Source organism: Misgurnus anguillicaudatus, chromosome 21 (genome assembly GCF_027580225.2).
Source record: "Misgurnus anguillicaudatus chromosome 21, ASM2758022v2, whole genome shotgun sequence".
Classification (NCBI taxonomy): domain Eukaryota; kingdom Metazoa; phylum Chordata; class Actinopteri; order Cypriniformes; family Cobitidae; genus Misgurnus; species Misgurnus anguillicaudatus.
Window position 1 is genome coordinate 36,010,420 of NC_073357.2, and position 6,820 is coordinate 36,017,239.

The window sequence follows — 6,820 nt, forward strand, 5'->3', positions numbered from 1 at the left end:
TTAAAACAGAGAGGTCTGGAGGGACCAGGAACAGCTGATGTAAATCTCCATAGATAAACTGCAGGACAGGATGAGATGTATTATTTTTTATTCTTATTCAGAATCTTGGAAAATTAGATGGATATAGATATATTAATGCTGTGTGTAAATGTAGTGATTTGTCATAAAGATCCTTACACAACAGGAGGGAGAGGTGAGGGGTTGAGAGAGTATCATATTGTCTGAGTGTCTGTGTAATGGGAGATCCACATGAATAACTGATCTTTGACTGAAGGGTCCCCAACGGGGCATCACTGGCCTGAAGCGATTGGCCTTTGAGATAACATCGTCATCAGACACCCCCGGGTCAAAGTTCGCCCATGGGACCACAGAATAGGCTTCTGCTTTTGTTAACCAGCGTGAGTTTAGATGTCTTAAATAGGTCTTATCAATCTTGTCTGAGCTGTGCAATGATTTATTGTCTGTTTATGTTGGAACATCTCAGATCATTACTCTCTTACAGCAATTTAACTGTCAGCTATTGAACTTGCACTCAGATGTGTCACACCTTTAACACTTTGAAGTCCTGCAACATTTTGGACGCCCTTAGTATACGAGTAGTGTGTGTGTGTGATATTAAATTGTAATTGTAATGCATACAGTACTTTTATTACATTTTATACATAATTTACATTTTGTTTTAATGCTTTGTGAATCTTATCACTTGCATGACTGCAAATCAAATTATGTAGGTGAGGTGTCGTTACTTGCTTCATGTGAATATTTTAAATTTTTGCGAAAAGTAACAGCTCAACAAAACTGCATATTTACGCGACTCTCATTTTAGGATGCTTTAATGTAATACAGTTGTATTTTGGTGATAAATCAATAAACACATTGACATTATCAGCCTATATGCTTTGATCTCTAATAAGTTAGCCATTGATGAAATGTAATGTACAGTCTTTTTCGGCATACGGCTAATCGTATGATTTTTTACAAAGCGAATTGCACAAAAACATATGATCATACAATAAACAATAATGAAACCTGACCCCTAACTCCACCCCTAACCCCAACATCACAAAAATGTACGAATGTGGTCTTTGAAATTAATACAATTTAGCCATCTCATAAAATATGTACAAATTGCCATAAGATAGCATTGGACATACTCATAAATGGGTCACATACATACCAAGGGGTGCTGCTTGTTTCCCCCTTTGCACTCTTCTTCAGACTCTTTTTTTTGTTATTTCTTTAACTTTATATTGATTTTGGATTGTCCAGTTCTGGCTGCCTTGCGCTCCGCCTTTCTCCTTCAGCATCTCTTTCTCTCTTGCCTCTCTTCAGGTTTAAAAAATCTGGTCCTCAGTTAGAGCATCTACAAGCAGAAAGTGGCCCATCAGGGAATCACACAAAACACATCAAAAAATGATGACACACACCTATACTGATCAAAAGAGGTTTGAAGTAGTCTAGCAGATGCCAGCTGAGATTTCGGTGTGTTTTTTCTCTCTCCAATCAGACACAGAACTGAAAAGCATCTACTTTTATTTACTATTGCGTTAGGTTTGGCATGCAAACAGGCCAGGGGTTTAAAAGAAAAGTCAGCGAAACAACATTAAGCAACAACACGAGAGCATTCGCTTTTTATTGCATTTTCGAGCTGAGTGAAGCGTTGCAGATCTGCTGCAGTGTCTCATGAAAACACACCCAGTCAATAACCTTAAATCTGTGGAGAATTTAAGCCGAAAATTAAAGGAAGTCAATAAACTGCATTGCAGATGGGATATTTAGATTAAACTGCACTTAATGTAATTTCTACACAATACTGTGTTGCAGAGCCTCTTATGAATTGCCCAGTTTTTCAGTTCTATATGCTAGACTAAATGACTTCTGTCATATCCTGCTAAACATAACCTGGTAAAGGTTATTAATGGGAGCAATAAAGGGCAAATTATAGTGTGAAAGCAATGAAAAAATAAATATCATGAGTCATAATGTGCATTTGTTTGTTTACTTTCGGTGGTTATTGCTTGTGCTGTGTGCTTTTGGTTACTGTCAGGGATGCGGCAGCAATGCTTCACTCTTTGAAAAGCAAAAGCTAATTTTCATTTCACTTGACAGAGATATTATGTGGCACATTTGGAGCAGCAGAGAAACTTTTATTTTTAACAAATTAACTAGCCAAACGTTATAATTATTTATCTGCCCCATTAAATATCCAATTTCCTACATTTTTTAATCAAATATGAGTCTATTGTATATGGCACGTTAAAACTCAACTGTTATAAAACATGCCTACATCTGTGAGCACACACAGACTTATCTAAACTGTCCCTTAATCATATTCTCCTTTACAGTATAGTGAATCAAGCTTATCATCAGCCCTTCTCTGCAGCAGACACAGCAGTGTGTATTGATTTCCATCCTTCTCCATAATGAACTACTCAGCACAGCTTTATCACAGGGCCGTGCCGCCATTGGCTGGCAGTAATATAAAATTAGGCAGCATGCAACCAGCCTGTCAGTATCGATTTCCCCACCCAGATTACTTGTTACAAAAGAATAGAGCTGTCTGTGGCATAATTAAACAAGTTAACTCCTTGTCTCATAAATGTAAGTCAGCATTGATTTATAGGGACCTGATTTTCACGCAGGATAAAAAGAAAGTGGCGCTCTGTTTTATCTTGATGAGATGTTCGTGGGATTTGTTTTCTTTCTCTCTGTCTGTCCTGCGGCTTGTTTCTCAGGCAGTTGCATGAAAAGTAAATGGGTTTTTGTTTGAGGCTGTTTCTTTCTGTGTTTTTTTTTCTCACCAAGAACCATTATTCTCACCTGAGTGACTTTTATACTTGTCTTTCAATAATGTTATTTACAATGTATCCCCGTGTAACAATTTGCTTAGTCAAAAAAGCTTTTTTTAGGCTGGTGTGTGCAAAATGAAACAAATATTGTTTGCCCACACCCAGAAATACATTTACTGACAAACAATCGATATGTGACCCTGGACCACAAAACCAGTCACAAGGGTATATTTGTAGCAATAGCCAACAATACATTGTATGTGTCAAAATTATCATTTTTGTATGCCAAAAATCATTAGGATATTAAGTAAAGATAATCTTCCATAAAGATATTTAGTACATTTCATAAATATATATAAAAATATATTTATGATTAGTAATAAAAACTAATAACTTCATTTGGACAACTTTAAAAGGGACATTTCACAATACTTTTTTTAAAATGTAAAATAAATCTTTGGTGTCCCCAGAGTACATATGTGAATTTTTAGCTCAAAATACCCCACAGATAATTCATTATAACATGTTAAAATTGCCACTTTGTAGTTGTGAGCAAAAATGGGCCATTTTGGGTGTGTCTTTTAAATGCAAATGAGCTAATCTCTGCACTAAATGGCAGTTCCATGGTTGAATAGTGCAGATAAAAGGGCAGTATTATCCCCTTCTGACATCACAAGGGGAGCCTAATTTCAATTAGCTATTTTTCACATGCTTACAGAGAATGGTTTACCAAAACTAAGTTACTGGGTTGATCTTTTTTTGCACCCTCAGATTCCAACAAAGCATCCTATCCTAACAAACCATACATCAACGGAAAGCTTATTTATTATATTATATTTATTATATTAAAAAATTGACCTTTATGAGTGGTTTTATGGTCCAGGGTCACATATAGATACAGCTGAGTTTAGCAACTGCATAGTTCAAGATTAACCCTGAACTCCAACTGACACACATAAAGAAATAATTAGTCACATATGAAGGAAAAATAAATGCTAATTTTTGTCATTTTGCAGTGTGAAAGTGCTTCAGTGATGCCAATTTTGATAAGGAAATGATCAAAGAATATACAGTGGATTATGTTATCTGATCAAGATTAAGACAGCAACAGAATGAAAGAGATGAAATAATAAAGCACACACATACACACACGCACGCACACATGCAGAGAGTAAGCGCTCTGTGCTGTGCCCCATAAAGCAGTTCTAAGCAGGTGAACACTTTTTCCACACTGTTACCTCTGCTAATTACAGAATGGAGCTCAGTCAAGGGGAAAATGCACCGTATCTGAACAAACAGTTGAGAATCAGTCTTTCAGGCCTCACGCTAAAGCCCCGTTTTTGTACAGGGTGGGGGGTCAGCGGGCAGGTTGGGAGGGGGGAATGTAAATTGTTTGATGAGCGTATGTAGCTCTTGTCGCTAGCTCAGATGCAGGCTAGATGCAGTGTTTTCCCTCAGTGGGGTTAAGGGTTAATGAAACGCTCCCTCGCTCCCCGATTCTCGTCTTCTCCTCCCGGCACAGTGATAAGTAGCTAACCAACGGTGCCTGTAATTACAATCTTACAGAAACTGGCCAGATCTGTATATAAATCTCACCATCCAATTACAATGTGTAATAACTTTGCACTCAAGCTGGTAATGAGCTCTAATACTGCAGCATGTGATAATCCCCTCTGGATGCTGGCTTGATCAGATGTTGGCTTTGTAATTAGACTGGCAGAAAATCATTATTTCGTGTTCAGGAAAAAATGAGGTTGGTGGGAAGTTAATTTTGCTCGCGTTCTCTGAAGCGTAGACAAGAATTTAATGATTTAATCATGATTGTTAGCTATTTTGCAATCAATTTGTAATGATTGTGTCACAACAGAGGGCTTTGCTAGGGAGAAAGACCTAGGAAGTGTCGCTGATATGGCATGTAAGCGCGTCTGTGTGATCATGTGCCAGTCAATGAGATGAGGTCTTCTTTGACTAGCAATGGCGGAGCGACACAGTCTCGTTCATTTCAATGGTAGCTTGGTGACTTCCGGCGAAGTGTCACAGTGATTATTGGTTACAGGAAGTGGGCATGTCCAGCTACTTGACAGTTAAAGGGACACTTCAGTTTTTTTTGAAAATATGCTTTTCCAGCTCCCCTAGAGTTAAACATTTGATTTTTTAACTTTTTGGAATCCATTCAGCTGATCTCCGGGTCTGGCGCTACCATTTTTAGTATAGCTTAGCATAATCCATACTGTTGGTCTTAGTACACAATGTAACTACAGAAGAGTCAAGTTTTAAATAGGAAAAATATCTAAACTCTTTGATTATTTTTTAGCGCAATGCTAATGGTCTAATCAGATTCAATGGATTGTGCTAAACTATGCTAAAAGTGCTAGCGCCAAAACACCGCAAACGGCGATAGCGTCAGAGTGACCGGAAGTCATTCATTTTCAAGGAGACCCGGAGCAGCGGCGCGCCATGTCTTGAATGGTGTGAACGTTGAGGAGAGTTAAAGGCGGAGTGCACGATTTCTGGAAAATGCTTTGAAAAAGGAAGTCGGCCGACTACCAAAACACACTTGTAGCCAATCACTGTTGTCTGGGTTGCTTATGTGTGGGGCGGGTCTATCAAAAGAAGGTCCAGATTCTATTGGGGTAAGGGAAAGTGTCTGTTTAGGTGATTTCAAATGTCAACATTGGCTTTCAGAGATCATGGACTCTGCCTTTAAAATCGATTCAACTTGATGGTAATGAGCTATGACGCGCGGCAACCAGTCGGAAGGCTGAAACGTTTGGCAGCAATCAATCGGAAGGCGTAAAAAGATTCCAGAAAATGCATTCGAGCGTCAGAGTGTCCACTACTCTATTTCTATAGCGTCATTGGCAGGGAAGCTAGAACGTATTTTAATTACTGCAGTGGATAGGTACTCATTTGATTGTAGTCGTTAGGACAACCAGAATTAGGAATACCTCCTAATTACTGGCGGTGTGCACGCACTTTAATAGTATGCACATTATTCTGATGACTGAACCCCACAGGTCTGCATATACCACAATAAAAATAAATTCCTTTCTATAACAAATCATACTAAAATATATTTCATTACTTCGATACCACACCTTGTGATCGTTGGGAATGGGTAATATCTGTATTCTTTGAAGAAGTGTCAAGGTTCTTAAAAATATCTCTTCTCTCTGGTCTGTGTGTGTGTGTGTGTTTCTGAGAGGAGGACTGGATTAAATTATCCAGTGCTGTTATTCTCTCTCTTCATCCTGATAATCTCGAGTGATTTGCACTGAAAAGCATATCGATGCAGGTCTGGCTTTTTTCCTTAGAGGCTCTGCTCTATAATTGATACTGTTTTGAAGTTTTCTCTGGAGAGCCTTTTTTTCAAAGAGTTTGGGCTTTTTGATCAATTATTATAAAACACTATCCTCAAATATTTGAGTGCACCCAGTATGTTATCCTGTCCGTTTTTACTTTTCTATATTCAATAGCACACATATTGCATCGACCAGACTTTCAATGAATCATGTTTTGATAAAATGCATCCTTCACATAAATACTTATGTGTATGCATATTCAAATGCATGTTTGAATGCTTGTGTGTGAGGATGCAGATCATATATATAGAGTATAAATAACACCTACCCTACAATAGCTTTTTGAGACCAGCTAACTGCGCTACCTTCTCCCCAGGAAAGAACCTCTTTAGAAATGGAGAAGGAGTAGGAGTGAGAGACCCTTGGGTCTTTCCAATGCATTGAGAGCGATCTGAGATCTCGGTGCGCTCCTCCTCTCCAACTCCTTATACCCCACTGCCCACCTGCTCAATATCCCAGAGCAGCTTTCAAGTGTTCTTTGAAAAATCTGAGCTTGTGTTCCTTCCATTACTCAATAGCCCCGTCCTTGCAATCTTCTTACAAGAAACCCATCCTCCCATGACCTGCCTGAGACCCTAGAGATACCAGAAGTTCAGCTTAGATTAATAATTAGACTACACCCCATACTCTGTAGTCACAACTGCGCCCTTGTATTTGGCTATTTCAACA